Source organism: Furipterus horrens, unplaced genomic scaffold (genome assembly GCF_987537825.1).
Source record: "Furipterus horrens unplaced genomic scaffold, mFurHor1.1.pri manual_scaffold_10, whole genome shotgun sequence".
NCBI classification, from domain to species: Eukaryota; Metazoa; Chordata; class Mammalia; order Chiroptera; family Furipteridae; genus Furipterus; species Furipterus horrens.
The window spans coordinates 1734831-1753596 of record NW_028327180.1 but is presented as its reverse complement, the minus strand read 5'-3'; the positions used below and the strand labels follow the sequence as shown (position 1 = coordinate 1753596).

The 18766-nt window shown below is 55.7% G+C and overlaps 1 long non-coding RNA gene across 1 annotated transcript in view; it reads right to left on the bottom strand.

Annotated features, from left to right (window-relative positions):
- The window catches only part of LOC149999165 (uncharacterized), a 159917-nt gene that overhangs the window by 135621 nt on the left and 5530 nt on the right, over positions 1-18766 (bottom strand). The gene's annotated exons all lie outside the window — the stretch shown is intronic.

Below are 18766 nucleotides of genomic sequence, written 5' to 3'. Positions count from 1 at the left end.
GGGGACAGGCTTTGATTGCACCCGCTGTCGTCTGTGCGCGGTGGCCATGTCACTTGGAATGTGTTCGGTTTAGCCAACGCGGGCTTAGAGAGCCCTTCATCCAGCCCGCCACCAGCCTGGTGGTCCTCCCGTGCTCAGACACCAGGCTCCCCCGTGCCGCTAGCCTCATGCTGCCCTCTCCGGGTCCCGCCCACTTCCCCAAGGTCAGCTTAAGAGAAACTTCTAAAAAGTTTTCTAAATCTTACTCTTTTTGTAAGAATTCAGTCTGGTATGTGGTGATTACCAGGCACTGTTCTAAGCTCTTTACATGAATTCATTTAACCGTCACTACTAAGGAAGCACACACAGTCTGTACCCACTCACCCAAAAATGACACCGCATCAGTTCACACGCGAACGCTGGGTGCTGGGTGCCAGGGCGCACAAGATGAGGCCTCGAGGACAGGAAAGCCTGGCGCAGGCCCGTGACGGGGTCAGACAGGTTCCCCTGCACGTGTGACTGCTCGCCCCGACAGCCTCTTCTCGCTGACCAGGTGTGTGCTTGTGAAGGCAGGACAGCATCCCACACCCTCTGCCCCCTTGCTAGACGCGCGGCTGCCAGTGTCTGACCGGGGTAGGGCAGGTCCTGCGGGAGCGTCTCGGTGAGGCCCGTCCACAGCCCTTTGACCCTGCCTGACAGAAGCAGGTGTGCAGAAACGGAAAGGATGCTGGGTCAGGTTCGATCAAGGGTCAGGTTCCCAAACAACAGGAAGTGTTACAGAGGGGACGTGATTCGGGTGAAAACATTTGAATTTGTGGGCTGTTCACAGCCTCTTAGCATTAAGTACATGATGAAAAGGAAGCAGAAGCAACCGCAGTAAAAACAGGGAGAGCTGAACGTTCTGGTCCTATTTGTAGGAAACACATTAAAACCTACAGGAAGCATTGACTTCTCTGATGAATGATGGGAAAATGCACTGGTCCCTTCCCACAGACGCTCACCCGTAACAACATCCTTGCACACATTACGAATGACAAATTCCCGTCATTCACGTCTCTGTCAAATGACCCTAACATTGCTACTTTTAATTTGTGATTTATTGTGGTACCTTTATTATCAACAAATCCACAGACAACAAGTGCTGACGAGGACGTGGGGAAAGGGACCCTCGTGCCCTGTTGGTGGGAGTGCAGACTGGGGCAGCCGCTGTGGAAAACAGTATGGAGTTTCCTCAAAATACTAAAAAAGGAACTGCCTTTTGAACCAACAATTCCACTGCTAGGACTATATCCAAAAAACCCTGAAACCCCAATTCAAAAGAGTCTATGCACCCCTATGTTCATAGCAGCACTGTTTACAATAGCCAAGTGCTGGAAACAGCCTAAGTGCCCATCAGTGGATGAGTGGGTCACAAACTGTGGTACATTTACACAATGGAATACTAGGCAGCAGAGAGAAAGAAGGGATTCCTGCCATTTGCAACAACATGGATGGAACTAGAGAGAATTGTGCTTCGTGAAATACGCCAGGCAACGAAAGAAAAATACCATATGATATCACCTAATACAGGAGACTAACGAACAACACAAACAAATGAGCAAAATTGCACCAAAGGCTTGTAAACAAGGAGTAAACTAACAGTAACAAGGGGGGAGGGGGAGGGAGAGAAGTGGTAAGAAGGGGAAGGGTTTAGTCAAAGAAAATGTATAAATGACCCATGGACACGGACCACGGAGTAAAGACTGGGAGAAGGGGTGGGCAGGGTGGGGGGAAGCAATAGGGATAAAGGTGGGACAAAGGTAATAGAAAAGCAAACAGGCAAAAAATTTTTAGTGCAGGGTGGAAAATGAAAGCAAAATCAATAAATGAGCCAGCAAATCCCCCTCCTCCCCCCAAAAATCCCTCACATGTAGGACAGTGAACAAAAGAAAATGTAAAGTATGGAAATGATATTTTAGTGAATATTAGAACAAGGATTTCCCTTCACACTGTATATTTTTCTCCCTAGCTGATCCCTCCAGACTTTGGCATTCTGGACAAGTAATGACATAAGGTTTCTTTGCATAAAACTAATAAGACCAGTTAATAGAGGTTTTGTTGACCATGACTTTGACTGGAATGTCATGCCTGAAGGAGACATGCTTAGGCTCTGGTTGTTACCAAAAAGCCCTGAGGAACTGGGATTGACTTTTGAAGCTAATAAAAGCCCACGAGATAAAAGGCCTGGTACTGTGGTTGGTTGTGCGGTTCATGGCAATCTTTCCAGGGAAGGAAGGAAAGTTGCTTTCCTGAAAGATGGCTAGAAGGGACCTTAAGGCACAATGGAAAACCTGAAGGACTTGGAAAAGTACGGGTTTTACAGGCAAGGGCAGAGGGCAGGTGTGTGGCTCAGCTTCTGTGCCCTGAAGGGCAAACTGAAGGTCACCCTAAAGTTTCCTTGTGTGAGTTGCAGCAAAGCAGAACTAAAGATCATAAGTGATCATTTGCTGCTCTTGTTGTGTTTATGCGAATGAACAGGACAAATTAAAACTGGACTTAATGCAGCCCCTTTAATGACAAGGAGGGTGATCTTAAGGAGAAAAATCACGATTCAAGGAAAATCACAATGCTCGGTGGTAGACTATGAAGTAATGCAGCTAACTGACTTTAAAGTTTATTTTCATTAAAAAAAGTGAATTTCAAGGGTTTTGTCTATTGATGCTTTATAAATTTTAATAAGATGATATATGTCATTTATACCTCAATAAAATTGAGAAAAAGTTCAAAATTATATAAAAATAAATACAACTTCAAAAGAGAGTTCATATCTTCCCCCCAAACATCCTATGTAGGTTACTTGAAAATTAGCTGACATTATGTAACCGCTGATGTAAAATGTCAGCTGTTGAGCTAGGCCACAAACTATAACTTTATTTAATTCACTGATTTAAAATATTGAAACTATGTTCCCAGAGTTCTCTTGAAATGTATTTCTTCGGGAAAACTGGTTTCATTATTTTTATCAACGCTGAGTGTTTCTTGAATTCGTTCCCATTCTGTCAGATCCAGGCTGCATACATGACACATCATTTACATGTGATTAGTGGGATTGTTCCAGGTTGCTCTTGCACAATCTTCATTGAAAATGGCCCGGAGAGATTCGGGGAAGACAGCACCTCCCTCTGCGGGGAGAGCCCCACGGGCCATGACGACAGCGAGGAGGCTGTGTGTGTCCTGATTGAGGGACCTGGCCCGGGGAATGCAGAGGGCCAGGCTGCCCAGGGTCCAGGCCCGGGGTCAGGGAAGGCACTCAGATGGTGCCACTGGGACCCAGAGCTCACCCCAAGCTCAGCGACCCCCACGCGCTCCTTCCGCAGGCTGGCACGCAGGGCACGGAGGGTCTCACTGTTCCGGGACCACAGGGAGGACGGCATGAGGCCTCTGTGCACATCCTGACTGCACGAGGGGACAGTGTCCCGAATCACTGAAGAGTCTTACATTTAAGTAAATAAAATTTAACAATATACTCAGTTTTGAAGACATTATATAAAGAGTCAAAAGTATCTCATGCCCTGGCCTGGGGCTCAGTTGGCTGGAGCACCGTCCTGAACACGAAAAGATTGTGGGTTTGGTCCCCGATCAGGGCACATGCCTGGGGTGCGGGTTCGGTCCCCGGTCAGGGCACATGCCTGGGGTGCGGGTTCGGTCCCCGGTCAGGGCACATGCCTGGGGTGCGGGTTCGGTCCCCGGTCAGGGCACATGCCTGGGGTGCGGGTTCGGTCCCCGGTCAGGGCACATGCCTGGGGTGCGGGTTCGGTCCCCGGTCAGGGCACATGCCTGGGGTGCGGGTTCGGTCCCCGGTCAGGGCACATGCCTGGGGTGCGGGTTCGGTCCCCGGTCAGGGCACTTGCCTGGGGTGTGGGTTCGGTCCCCGGTCAGGGCACATGCCTGGGGTGTGGGTTCGGTCCCCGGTCAGGGCACATGCCTGGGGTGCGGGTTCGGTCCCAGGTCAGGGCGTGTACAGGAGGCAACTGATCAATGTTTCCCTCGCACATGGAGGTTGCCCTCTCCCTCCCTCTAAAAATTAATAATCATATGCTTGGGTGAGGGTTTTTTAAAGTATCTCATGAAAACTGAACAGCAAAGCAGAGCGTGGACCTTCCTTTAACGTCAGGTGACAGCCTTGTTTCAGCCTTGTTTCTGGGCATTGCTGTCCTGACCCAGGTCACAGGGGCCTGGTGCGGCCCCCACTCCCCGTGGTCAGTATGTTGCAGGAGGCGTTTCCAGGGAGCCAGTGAGTCTCTGCTGCTGCTGCTCCCATCGAAGAAAACCAAGGACCAACCAGCAAGCCCGTCCCGGTCTCCATGGAGAAGGTCACCCTGCCAGGCCCTGCGCCCCGCGTGGCCAGCTCCTCTGGTCTTGCCGACTATTTTTAGAGCCTGTTGCAGGAGAACACGCAGCCTGCTTGTCGGCCGGAAGTGCTGCCAGCTGCCCGGTCCTGCCTCCCGTCCCCGCCAGCCGCTCACCGGCTTCCCGTGGGCCCTGCCCACCGCCACGGCCCGCCCGCCACCCCCGGGGCCTCTGCCAGCCCCAGCAGCCCCTGCCCCACCTGCAGGAGACCACCCAGTGTGCTCGCCTGCGGCGAGGGCGCAGCCCCGTCCCCGCGCGCAGGGTTGGCAGGAGCGCGGCTTCCCTTGCCCACGGTTTGGATGTTTCTCTGCTCAGCGGCCGCGACACCTCCCCAGCAGGAGTCTGCTTCTCACACTCTGACCACAACTTCCTTGAATGTAAAGATCAGTAAACAAAAATAACTCAGTTAGTTTGGAACCCAGATTCTGACCAAGCACTTTAAACGCTCTCCTCCTGAAGCTCACACGAGGCCCCCAGGAACGGGGACACCAGCTCCCGCAGCTCCCACGCTTTTATTTAAATCCCCAGATACGTCCGTGTGGGCAGAAGTCTCGGTCAGACAACTGTGGCCAGAAGGTCCCCACACTCCTCTCAGCGGGCGCTGTCCGCAGAGCGGGCACCTACGGGTGCAGCCCAGCTGGTGAGGGTGATGCGCATGGCAGGCGATGTACAGCCCGACGCAGGGAGGGCACCCGGAGCCTGAGCCGGAAGCTCCCGTCCCGCGGGGCAGCCGTCCTGGCGGAGTCTGATCAGAGCCCGCGGGGCCGGGTGCGAGCCCCACACCAGCCACTGCGGCAGGCGACGGCCACTCCCTGACCACGCCCGGGTCACACACACATCCCATGAAAACACACAGTCCCCCGACCCCCACCAATAAAGGGGGCTCTGTTACCAGCAGAATGAGCGGGGGGCTGAGCAGGGACCACAACTGCACGTGCACGTGTGCACAAAGACGCCCAGCGGGGCTCCCTCTGCTCCTACCAGAGGGCCAGGTAAGGCCCAGCAGTTCCTGGGGGGCAGCACCCCCCCACTTTCTGCCGACAGGAAACGACGGTCTGAGGCGCGGACTCCCACTGCGCCAGCAGCAGCACAGGTGCGCAGGTGGGGAGGGGGGGGGCACAGGTGCACAGGCACACAGGTGGGGGGTGTGCATGTGCGCAGGTGGGGAGGGGGGGCACAGGTGCACAGGCACACAGGTGGGGGGTGTGCATGTGCACAGGTGGGGGGGGCACAGGTGCACAGGCACACAGGTGGGGGGTGTGCATGTGCGCAGGTGGGGGGGGTACAGGTGCACAGGCACACAGGTGGGGGGTGTGCGTGTGCACAGGTGGGGAGGGGGGGCACAGGTGCACAGGCACACAGGTGGGGGGTGTGCATGTGCACAGGTGGGGGGGCACAGGTGCACAGGCACACAGGTGGGGGGTGTGCATGTGCACAGGTGGGGAGGGGGGGCGCAGGTGCACAGGCACACAGGTGGGGGGTGTGCATGTGCGCAGGTGGGGAGGGGGGGCGCAGGTGCACAGGCACACAGGTGGGGGTGTGCATGTGCGCATGTGCGCAGGTGGGGGGGGGCCAGGTGCACAGGCACACAGGTGGGGGGTGTGCATGTGCGCAGGTGCACAGGTGGGCAGGAGCGGAGGCTGGGAGGCGGTGCAGAACCCAGTGTCGGCCCGGCCCCGCCCTCCGAGGGACAGGGACGTTCCCACTGTGCAGTCACCGGCAGGATGACGCAGAAGCGGACACTGCGCAGCCCTGCGTGACGACACCCTGGGGAACCAAGGAACGCCCGCGAGGCCGCCGTCAGCCACAGCCGAGGTCACAGCGGGGGGCTGCCGACGTCCACACAGGGACGCGCTGACCGCAGGGACGCTGTGGGGCAGGGGCGGCGTGGGGACCAGACTCTCCGCGGTAACGCCGGGCGGACTCCTCCACGTGGGCTCCTTCTCAGGGCAGAAGCCACTCCCGCCTCCCTGCGGGGACAGCGCGGTTCCCTCGGTGTCCACCGGGGGTCAGTGTTGCGCCACGAACGCGGGCGGCGCCCGGACCTGCAGGAGAAGAGGCTGCAAGTCCCCACGGAGCCGCTTCCGGGACGTCCACCTGCCGCGCAGGTGCCGCGCAGGCCTCCTCCTCCTCAGGGCCCCCCCCCGCGCCCCCGCGTCCTGGGGGTTCAGACACGCACACGCCCGTCACAGGGCAGTCTCCGGTCCTGCTCTGCCCGCGAGGGCCCGCGATGCCACTCCTGCCACACGCAGCATTTGCGGGGCTGTCACGGCGTCCTGCGCTCAGCGCGTCTCTGAGGACGCGTCCTCCCAGGAAGTGCGTTTGCGAGCAGGGCAGGCTCCCTCCCTGTGCCCCGGACACGCATGTGCACATGCGGAGCACACGCTTCCCACACACGCGCAGATTGCAGAGGGCTCACCCAACAGAGGGGTCCCCACCTCACCCGCCATCCAGGCCCCACCCGGAGCTCTCCTGGGGCTGCCCCTGCCCCCCGGCGGGGGGAACAAGGGACACAAACGGCTCAAACGCGGGGCAGGAAACCGGCAGCCCCGCCGAGCCGCTCCTGCGCCACCGACCCGTGGAGACGCGTCCCCACGCTTTGCTGAGAAGCGACCGTCACACACGGCTTCTGAGGGACGAGCGCACTGCAAAGACAATCGCCTGTCCTCCTGCAGGGTCTGCGGGTCAGCTGTCTACGTCCCTTGTGGGCAAGGGCACCACGGTAAGGACATGGGGACAGCAGGTTTGTCACAACCAAGGCCGCACGTGCATGTGTCTGCATGTGACCGAGGCGCACGATGGCACGTCTCCGGTCCTGCCAGGAGCTGGAGAGCACATGCCTGACGCAGTCATGGGTTCAGTGAGGGGATGGGGTGGGGGGCCCCCCGCTGGGGCGCCCTCAGGACCAGCCAGGCAGCCTGGCCCCAGGGGACGGAGCAGAGAGACAGGAGCCACCGCTGCCCACGGACGCCCCTGTCCTGAACGCCGGGTGACGTCTGACGTGACGGACCCGAGAAATGGAGCAGACACTGAAGGGAGGCGTGGCAGCGGGGTCTGCGACACGTACAGGAGTCGCCGGGGACACCTGTGGATGCACCAAGGACCCTCCAGAAAACAAGCAGAAGCCCCCCACAAACTGCGCCCCACGGGATGCAGCCCAACCCCAGAAATGTGCGGGCCGAGAGTCAGGGACCACCCATCAGCACCAAGGGGAGCAGTGACAGCTGTCCAGGCTGAGCGCCCCAATGTCAGGATCCGGGACCCAGGGAGGGCCTCTGGCTGCTCTGCAGTCAGCGGTCATCTGTCCTGACGGTGACGGTGACCCCGCCTTCCCCCCAGCAGGAGCCCGAGAGCCGCCACGTGTGGAGAGACAGCACCGCACCGAGTGGCCGGTGGTCCTGGGGGGACACTTGGACCACGACCAAGTCCTACGCAGAGGAGATGCCTTCTGCTCCCCCACCGGCAGGCCCCGCCCCCTTCTGAAGGGGGAGCATAAAGAATGCTCCAGGGCTGCCATGGGGGGTGACCATCGGGGGCAAGATGGCCGTGAACGCTGCAATATAAAATGTATTAAAACCGTCATGGGACCAACGTGATCTCTGACTGGCTAAGCCGGTCAACCAGAACCTGTTAAACAAACGAAACGCCATCGAAAATACAAACGTGGCCGCGCAGAGCGGAAACGTACCAGCACCCCCTCCCCTGCTGCCTTTGTTGGAAAAAAACCCCTTCTCTGCACAGGCTCCAAGTCAGGCCCTGACGGGATCACGAACCTGAGCTGCATCCGCACGCGGGCACTCGATGCCGGCGTCCAGGCTGCAACGTGAGCTCTGTACAGCATCTGGTGGCCTCGCTCACAACCTGGACACCGACACTGAGTGCCTCACACACCTGAGGGCCCCTGTCGCACCTTGGACACCAACATCGAGCACCGTACAACTCCTGAGTGCGCCGCTGCAACCTGGACGCCAACGCTGGCCTGGGACAAGCGCGGTTATCGTGGAAATGGTGTAAGTCGTCGTCGGCAGCCGTCCGTCTCGAGAGACGATGGTGTAGCTTCTTAAGAGTCTATCTGCACCGCCGAGAATGGCTGTGCAGTCCGACTCGGGAGTGACATGGTATCTGTCTCCTCCCGTGTTGAATCGACATCTTGCGATGACGCTGGAGTGTCCTCTCCAGTGAAGCTGAAGCTACAGAGCCTGGGCAGGGTGATATGGAGGGTCTGCTGTTGCCCATGCAGCAGACCCCCCCTCTCTTCGCAGCTGAAGGGTCCAAGGGAAAGACGGAGTCAATACAGCTTGGCTTCAGGTGCGCCGCAGGAGTTGCCGGTGTTGACTACAACGTCAAACCGCCTTAGGGATTCCGGCTCCGGATTTTCTGTCGGGGTTTACTCCCTTAGCCTTTCCCCTGAAGAGGTATGCCGCAAGGCAGCGGAGGTTTTTTGGAGTCAGAGTTTTCCTTCTCTGAAATGGTGTAAGTAACATAACGTGAATTAAACTAGCACTGGTAATGACCTCACTCCCTGCAAGGCCCAGGACAGAACAGACCTAAGATGAGGTCCCTTATGACCTCTCCCTTCTGGTGGGATCCTTGCACTCTCCAGGACAACCAGGGCCTGACCCCGTCCCCTGCAAAGCCAGGACAGCTCACTGAGGGATGTGTGACCTCGAGCACAGGGTTCTAGGGCTGGTGCCACCAGGGCACAGTGGTGACAGCACCAGCCGCTTTGGTTCCTTCCTGGCACGTCCCCGCTGGCTGGGCGATGTGAGCACCCACGGCTCCACCCCCACGGGCCTCCAGCCAGTGTGGCCCACTGAGAAAGACACTCGGCCCCCATTTCCCTCTCCTGCAGGGAGCAAACGGGTGGGGGAGCCCAGAGCACCTCCTGGGGCCACCACAGGCCCGAGGCACTCCCAGCGCTTCCCCGAGCTCCCCCGGAGAGCAAGCGAGAGGCAGGCGGTATATAAGGACCTTCTGCCGTCAGACAAACGGACATGTCTGTCCTCACAAATATCCCAGAAATCTGGGCTTCCCGAGTTTCAGAAACTTCTTCACTTTGTCGACTGGATGCTTTGTAAATTTTAATAAGATGGTACGTGTCGTTTCTGCCTCAATAAAACAGAGAAAACCCAAACTTAGAAACAGAAATAAATACAACTCCATAGGAGAGGACGTATCTTCTCCCCAAACATCCTATGAAATGGTTGAATGCAAGAACAAACGTGCTTTTCTTGATGTCGCTAGCTTCCCAAATTTCTCACACTTCATGAACTTTTTGCCTCTTCTCACAGTTCTGATCACAGCCCTGCAATTTTACTGTCGGGGGTTGCGGCCCGCGGGGCTCCCGGAAGCGCCCTGCTCACACTCAGCCCCGCGGGGCAGGTGTGCGACACACTCATGGCCAGCTCACGGCCAGCTCCGCGCTGACCGGTCCCGTCTCCCAGGCGGCGGGGCCTCGGCGCACACGAGGGAGGTCAGGTGGTCAGAGGCGGGGCAGCAGCGGTTCCGGGGCCCCCATCTTGGTTCTGCAAAGCAGTCTACGCGCTCACTTAGCGTGCGGTCTCTGCCTCCTTGTGCCTCCCCGGAGTACCGCGCCGCTCGGCCCGCTCCGCAGTGCCTGCTACGTTCCTCCCCGACCCTTCCTCTGCCGGCGCCCCGGGGACCCCTTCGCCCGTCTCGGGCCTTATTTCTGTCTTCCCGTCCGGATTCCGCAGATCTCCTCCCTGTCTGCCTCGCCGTCTGTCTGCCACGTTCCTGTATCGCTGGGTCTCTTCCTCGTGGGTGCCGTCCCATCCTCCTGATTCTCTGTCCTACTTCTCGCTCGTGTTCTGAGGAGTCTATAAGCCCTGCTGTGCTGGGGCTTGCCGTTTGTACCTAAACATCTTGCCTATTTCTCGTCTATGTTTATACCAAATTAAATCCATGAGGGGTTCTAAAATTTTTAGCCAGCATTTGGCTCCAAGCTCTGTACGCTTTGCGGCAATTTGGGACACCCCCAGGCTGCGTTCATCCCAGATGGTTTCGTGCTGCCTCTGAAGTCTTCCTTCAGACATCCCGGCATCTGACAACACACAATATTTTCCGTCAAACACACCACAGGCTGCAGACGTGTCTGTTTTTGTATAGCTTTTTCAAACGTGGGTGCTCTTGGCTGAGAACATTTTGAATTTAAATGATCGCAGACGCAGCATTTGGAACCACAATGCTGACGGCCCTTCCTCACTAGGAGGCGACACATTGTTGGGGCATCCCCATCATATGCTGGAACCCCAAAGATAGGAATTGGGCTAAGCGGTCCTCTGCCATCTCTCAGACCAGACGTGCACTATTAGAGCGCCGATGGGCCCTGCGGCAGCAACTCCTGTTGTAAGTTTCGCAAGCAGGGACATGCCGAGGTTCCCACAGACAAGCGAGACGCAGCTAGAAGAACACGTGTGTGCGCACAGGGCACACACAGCCTGTCCCAGGAAGCTCTCTGTTGGGGTGAGGTGTGCTGTCTCGTGAAGCTGGCCTTGCCCTTGCCCTCTAGTGGTCCAGGCAGTGTTTCCTGCTCCCTGGCAATGGTTTCCTGTGGAGACAATCCCCCTGTGGCCTCTCATGTGGGGACGGTCCTTCCTCCCTCCTGTTCCTACATTGACTTAAATAGGGGTGCTCTCAGGACTCCGGGCGGGACAGGTCTGCCCTGTCCTTCTCCCTGATTCAAGTTCAATGCTGACTCTGCAGTCGTTCAACTCTTTTCCTGAAAAAGCTCTGCTGACAGTGCCAGTGCCCACGGCAGCCCAGCCCATCGGCGCTCAGAGGCGCGGCGTGCTTCGAAGGCTGCTTTGCAGCCAGTTGGTGAAAGCCCTAATTAATGGGAAAGATCCAGACTTCCATTGCTTTCTCCGCAAACGCTTCAAGGACAAAAGAGGCTGGAGGAAACCATACTACCAAGCGACCAAAATGGATGTTTTTCCAATCAAACAAATGAGATTTATACAATCCCATATCCTAAGCGCGATGATGAAAGGGCTCAAACACTTACTATGATGTGTCTAAGAACACTGTTAATACTTCCATCAAAATATCTAAATTCATTTTTCTCCTCTCGTGAAAAAAGATAAGTAGTTTTGAATATTACACTATTTAAATTCTATTGTGTTTAGTTATTTACGTTTTCAAAAACATTATTTAAAAATTCATCAAATATCAGGTTGGCTGAAAAGTCCATATGATTTTACCCATAAAATAAAAGACACATTTTTATTTTCACCAATAACTTTAGTGGTGTGGATACTTTGAGAATGTCAGCTCTCTCCCACATGGTAGAACATTGATTGTTCTCAGTGAACATCTCAATTTGACTGCTATCAACTTCAACTGGTCTGCCCAACCGTGGCGCACCATCCAGCGAGAAATCTCCAGCAGGAAACTTCACAGACCACTTCGGACCTGTTCTATCAGTCACAGCCCCTTCTCCACGCGCTGCTCAGAATTTCTGTGTGTGTCTTAGCTGCATTTTTACTTTCTTGGAATAATAAAACATAATAGGCCAAAAATGTTGCATATTTTCTTCCACCTTCAATATTACAATGGCTATACAAAAATTCCCCAATTTTTATGTTTTTTTTAAATGCATGCTGATATGACAGCCATCACAACAGAATCTAACAAAATTGTTTTGAATGAAGTTAAAGACAACTAAGTGCTACTAGAGCTGTCGTATAGAAAAAAACAAACTTCTGGCCAACACAATACTTACAAATTGAAAGAATTTTACAGTGAAGACCCATATGCTCACCACTCGCTTCTACTGTTAATATTTTACTACCTTGTTTTATGCCACATCAGTCGATTGCCCTCTTCACCCCTTAATCCGTCTTAATGATACTTTTAAAAGCTTTTATAATCATAACCAGAGGGAAAGGGGGCTAGAAATGAATACTTTCACCTTGTGATTTCTAAGGGTGAACTTTGAACAGCATTGCTGTGAATTATAAAGTATTTCAGCTGGTACCCAAAACCCCAACCGCTGCAGTGAAGGGAAGGGGGTGGCCCTCGAGGGGCTCAGGGCAGTTGCACACCCGACGCAGCAGAGAGGGACCCCGTGCTCAGGACTGGGGGTCCGATGGGCCCCTGGAGGACAAACCCCAAGTGTTCGGAGCTTCAGGGCCTTTCAGATAAACACTGGAAATGCTGAGTGTAACTCACGGCAGAGACTGAGTTACTGAAAAATACAGATGTGCAGAGGAAGCGCCAGCATTTTAATCTTTTCTAAATATGGTCCCCTTGAGACGCAGTGGGAAGGTCTCGACGCAGAGCCAGGAGAGGCAGGCTCGGCCGCCCCCCCAGCCCCCCCGTGAGCTGTGTGGCCCCTGCAAGTGGCCGCTCCACGTGCTCCGTGTCCTGCTCTTTACAAACGGGGGCGGGGGTCTCTCAGCGGAGGACCCACGCCCACAGGCTCCTTCTCGCTCTAATTTCCAAAGGGATGAAAGACTTGAAAACACCAAAGTCATTTGGTATCTTTTTTTTAAAGTGGACTATCACCTTTGAGAGCATATACTTGAAATAAAGCATGGGTTTAAGGCACCTCGGAAAGGCATCTTGATGGCCACTGGCTGGAGGAAAACAGACCGCAGTTAGCAGCTGGAATCAGTGTAAAATTAAGTCACGTAGTAGGAGCATTCAACTACTTTCCTAGACACGGAAATGGAACTTTCAGGATTACCATCTTAAAAATCATAGCTATTTCAAAATACACATGGTTAGTAACCATGTGAAAAAATAAAGCAGGGCATACAGTCACTAAAACTTATGTTACACGTAATCAGCATGGGTTTTAATTCATAACGAATTTTCTAATTGTGATACAAATACCCAATCCTATTCCTGTCCTAGTGAAATCAAACAGCTCAAAAATACCCCTCAAATCCATTATCTGTCCTCTCTGCATCCTCAAGAAAGGAAGAAAGGCCCCTCCGTGAGAGCGGGACGGACACAAGCGGGACAGCCTGCCCTCTGGACGCACACGCACACGGAGGCTTCCCCACGCTGACCAAAAGCCGCGCCTGGGACACGCGAGCACCGCGATGCAGGCCATCCGTGCGGGAAGCGCGGTATCGCTACAGAAAATTGTCATTCTGCGTTTCCCATCAGTAAACGGTAATCGTGTGTCTTCTCGGGGGTCCCGGCAAAATCGGTCTCCTCTGACTGGAAGGAGCCCCCTTCCAAACCGGGCGATCTGCTCCTTTTGAGCTTTCCGGTTGCTCGGGGACATAGGAGGGTCTTTTCGTCAGCCTTACAGTGCTGGCTGAGCCGGCTCTGACTAAACACTGTGACCTCAGTGCTGACATCAGTGAGATGCTGCTCCAGGGAAATGGATGTTTTGGGAGTTTCTAGGGCAACAGTTAATGTCTCCCAGCAGCAAGTCTGTTAGAAGAAACGAGCGGGGAATATTGAAAACCTTTTAAATTAAAGGCGACTCCATACTCGAAGATTAAGGCCGACGGAGAGATGTGATCGGACGCATGCTAATGACATACAGAAGAGCGTGCTGCTGTCTAAGTAATGGCATCGCTGCCCAGAAAAGCAGAAGTCAAGACCAGCGCACTTGATCAAATAGGTTTTTCGTTTGTTGGGGTCATTTTGGTCTGGCTTGGTTTGGGGCTTTCTGTGGTTTCTCAGCACAGCTCAGCTGCTGACCTGCCCAGAGGTCTGGCTGCAGCAGGAGCTGAAGCAACGGGGAGGCCTGACAGCAAGCGAGGGACCCAGGGCCGGGCTGCGGGGCGCTGGGCACCGGAGCTGCAGTGGGAGAGCAGGGGCCGGCGCCCTTCCTTTCCCGCCTCCTGTGATTCTGTGGCCACTCTTGTTCCTAGAAGTGCTATTCCTCTCTACTATTTATCACTACCACTGATAAATCTAGGAAACAGAGGCTCTTATTTAACAGCATATTCTCAGTTATAGTTTCTTTTTCTTCTTTTAAAATCTGCAAAGGCTTAAGATCAGGAACTAAACATCTTCAGGGAGTAACCTTTCCCACCCTTGTCCTGCGACCCGTGGGGGGCAGGGGTCGGGAAGCGGAGGCACGTGTTCCACCCCACCTGACTGCAGGCAGGGAGGCAGCCTTTCACGCAGAAGTGGGTCACAACGATCAAACTGCTATCAACTGACATAACAGGGGACTGGCTGATGATGCTCCCAAGAGCAGCAGGACTTCCGGAGGCCTGCAGACCAGTGAGGGGAGCCGGGAGGGAAGCCGGGAGGAAAAGGAAGTGGAACGAGGTCACACAGCCACGGAACCCGCCAGCCCCTGGGGGCCATCTCCCAGGACAGACAGGGTGTTGGTTCGGTGTTTGTGGTGGTGGAGAAAAGCCAGGCTGTGCAGGGGGGACAGTGCTGAGCGCCTAGGACGATTCAAGGGAAGGAGCAGCTCACTGAACACTCAGCACGTGTCCCTGCGCCCTCAAGGACAGGAAGGTCTCAGGCAGCCATCAGAAGACACAGGTTGGGGCGGAGGCGGGGGACGGGGGCTGGCCCACTGCACCTCCTCACGCCGCTGTCACCTTCTTTTCAGACCGGTGCACATCTTACCCTGTGTCACACCCACCAAGAAATAAAAGCTTCATTTCTCTTCCTTTTTTAACCAGAGTTGCTACAGATAACAAGGCGCTTCATTCTGTTTAACAGGGTAATTTGAAGAACAGCTCCCTGAGGAATCAGAATTTAATCTTAACATCCATGGAAACGGAAGCGCAAGGGAACGGAAATTTCCAAAGAGCGCAGCGTGCGTCTGGCTGCCAGGGGTGCGGACCGGACGCGGACTCACCCGCGGAGCCGGCCCTGCGCCCACGGAGCAACAGCCAGCGCGGGGTCAGAGGGCAGGGCAGCCCTCCCTCCCTCGTGGGCGTGAAGAAAGCCCTCACTCCCGCTGTGCCAGAGAGCAGCCCTCTGCCCGCTTTAAGTCCTGGGGGAAGAGCATCCCCGGGGCTTTACAAAGTGAAATTAAAAAGACGAAATCAATACATGCAACTTGCTTTCCCTGCCCAAGTGCCGTGGAAAGCCCGGGACAGGGCAGCACTGTGCTTGCTTCCTCCGGCCTAACCATCCCTAACGGGGACCGACCCTCCCCCTCCCCCTCCCCTCCCCCTCCCCCAAGAGCACCCGCCGGGCCTCTCCGTGGGGCAGCAGACCAGAACGGAGGGGAGTCCTGCGCACGGTGAAAACGGGCACTCTCACAGAGGAACGGGACTCCGTGAAGACCACCTGGCTGTGCGTTTGGTCGACCCGCTTCTCGACCCTGTCCGTTTAAGACAAGCCCGGGGTGCGTGTGCTGCAGAGGCCCCCTGGGCGGCGGGCTGCCCCCCAGAAGATGTCTCGAGAGGCAGCGAGTTCAGACACCAGGCCTGCGGGCGCTCAGGCCTGAGCTGCCCAAAGGAATGAAGTTAAGCCTTTCCCTGTAGCTTCCTATTCCGGAGGGTTAAGCAAACAGCTAGGCCTCGCGACGGCAGACATCATAGCCCCACTGATGTTCTTTAATTCGCTCGAACCCGTCCTCCACGCCTCTCACTCCAGAAGGCTGCAGAAGGCCGCGGCTTTTCCTCGGAGCACGGGGAGCCCAGCAAGGCGCCGCTCTCTGGGCCCCGGGAGCCCATCGCTGGGCCGTGGTCTCAGGCTCCATGAGGGCGGGACAGGAGCCAGCCCGGGCCGTCTGGCCGTGTCAGCCACGTTCTGTCACTGGGATGCCTGCGGCCGAGTGCCGGGTGCCACTGCTCAGCTCTCCCCGTCGAGAACGGCAGCTCCCCAGAGGGGCTGAAAGCAGGCACTCCCTGCGCTGGGCCGCGGAGTCGGGGAACCTGAGGTCGTGGATGAGAGCACCTCAGAGTGTCCGCACGCTCCAGGCCAGACTGAACCCTAATCAAGCCCATCTCCAAGTGGCCCAGCCAGTGCCACCCGCTCCGTCCCTGTCCCAGGGGCCCGAGAGCTGCTGGCGCAGCAGGCAGAGCGGCCGAGCCCTCACCTGAAGACCCACTTTTAAACTCCTGGGGAACCCTGTGTAGACGGCGTGGCTACATGGACCACAGGCCCGTACAACCGTTCTCCGGGTGCGTGGGCCGCTTCACTATGAAAAAGCCGCCGCAGGCCCCGTTTGCCATCGGACTCCAGGCTGGCTCCCCCCTCGGGCAGAGGAAGAAGCCCCCCGCAGCTGGCCCACCTGCGAGGCCCGCATTAGGCCTGGGGACCACAACAGACCTGACCTGCAGCCGGTCTGCGAGAACGTGACGTGACGCAAAGACCTTCTGCATGGGCAGGGGCCGCTGGGATGTGGAGAATAAAAGGGTTTTGTTCTGCCTGCTTCACTGCGCGTCTGAACGGCAGCCTACGAGTCGCAGCAGTCCTGTGGCTGTGCTCTCGGCCCATGCCGGCGAGTCTGCGCTGCCGCAGTTCGCATCCCCCCTCGTCCTCCGTATTCTTCTCTGGATGTGCCTTCGGACTAAAGGAGCAGTGTCCCTGTCCCTTCTCCCCCTCCCTGTCCTCCGGGCACTTGATTTACACAAGAATGCCCTCTCAGAGGGGACCAAGCACAAGAACGTAATCCCCGTTGCTACATTTGTTTCAGATCTGCCAACACCGAATTCTGACTGAGTGCTCAACATTCCACATTACGATTCCAAGAATTATTTTATCTAACAGCAGCGCAAAATGCCAAGTTGCAAGTCCGTCACCAGAAGTAAGGACATTTACTCACACGTGAGGGTCTGTTTTGCGTTCAGGTGCCTGCGAGAACGCTAGGATTAGGATGCTTGCCATTTTCAGGTAACTCCAGTTTCCACTGTGCGATATGTAAGCAATCAAATGGCATTTTTTCGCATTCTTTTCAATACTTACTAGACTTGCACTTAATGAGATGTAGCGTGTATATGAATATGTCAGCTTATGCCTCATTTTTCCCAAATTTATGACATTATGCTTTTAGGTGACAGGCTAGAAGTGGAAGAGAGACTCACAAACACTGCTCATGTTTGCTTTTGTCTGATTAATGACATCGTGCCACTGGGCCCCGGCCAGTCCTGGGGAAAGCTGCCAAGTGCACAGACACACGCCAAACGCCACCAGAGATAAGCAAGAGTCACAGTGCCTGGTCTGGGGTGGCACCAGTCACGTGCATAAAATAACTGCACAAAATAAGAAATTCGCTTAAGAGACATACAGAGTATTTTAATAAATCTTCCTCTGATAATTGGTATCTTCTGATAAAAGTCCAAAAATATCCTGCTGGATATTCATGATGGTCTTGGCAGCTTCATGCACCAGGGCCACAGTCACTCACAAGGAGACACACATTAGGTCCCCTCTGTCCCACACAAAGGCAACCCGGGACCTTTGATTAATGCCTCCCTTTCAATTTAATGGGAAGTGTTATTACAGTAACTTGGTAACAAATTAAAAGTGCTGTGGAGAATCCACAGATGGGTGTTTAAAGAGCAGGCTCTAGCTGAGTAGGCTGCGATGCAGAAGCGCGGCTCTGCCTCCAGGAACACGTGGGGGAATTTACCCCAAGGAGTTCCAATGTGAGAAAAACAGATGCAAGTGCATCAGAGTGTTCTGACAAACTACTTCCTGCCACTTCTATGTAGTTTGTGGCAGAAAATAGTTTAATGTCTTCGTTACCTATTTAAAAGAGCGTTAGCGTGTTCTTACTAGACTTTCTAAGGCCAAGGTTATGGGTGGAAATTCCTGTTTTGATCACCTGAGCTGAGGAGACCTCTGCTCCGAGCACCTGAGTCCAGAGTGAGAAGGGCCACGCGCCGGAGCGCGCACTGACTGGTCCTAACTGACCGCCACCTCACGCCTCTGTCACTGCTGTCACCGCAACGCCCCTTCGTTCCAACCCCCATTGTGTCTCACAGGGCTCCTCTCGGGCCCTGGGCCCAGCCTCCCTCTGCCCAGCCCTCCCTCCACCCGCAGGTGCCCGGCCCTTTGACGCCTGTCCTCGAAGCCTGTGCGCCGCGCACCTGCCTGTGACCGCAGAGCTCCGAGTCCTCACGTGACAAACCGCTTTCTTCCACCTTCTCGCTCGCCTTCGGCAAGGGTCCCAAATGCCCTGAACTGCCCTTCCCATCACAGTGGCTAACGCGCAAGCAGGGCCACCAGACTGTCTGGGTTCAGCCCTGGAAGCCCCGTCTCCTGGGTGTGGGCGAGAGGGCACTCGGCGTCTCTCCGGGTCAGTCCCCGCCTGCACACGGGGCTCAAAGGGCTGCTGTTGCTGTGAAGGGACACCCGGCGCCCGGCACGGAGCAGCCGGGACTCACCAGACGAGCAAACACACACCCCTCCCGCGTTCTGACGCCCACGCCTTCACTTGCCGTCTCTGTGTCCCCCCCACCTGCACCGTCTCCTCCACGACGCGCTCCCGTGTCCC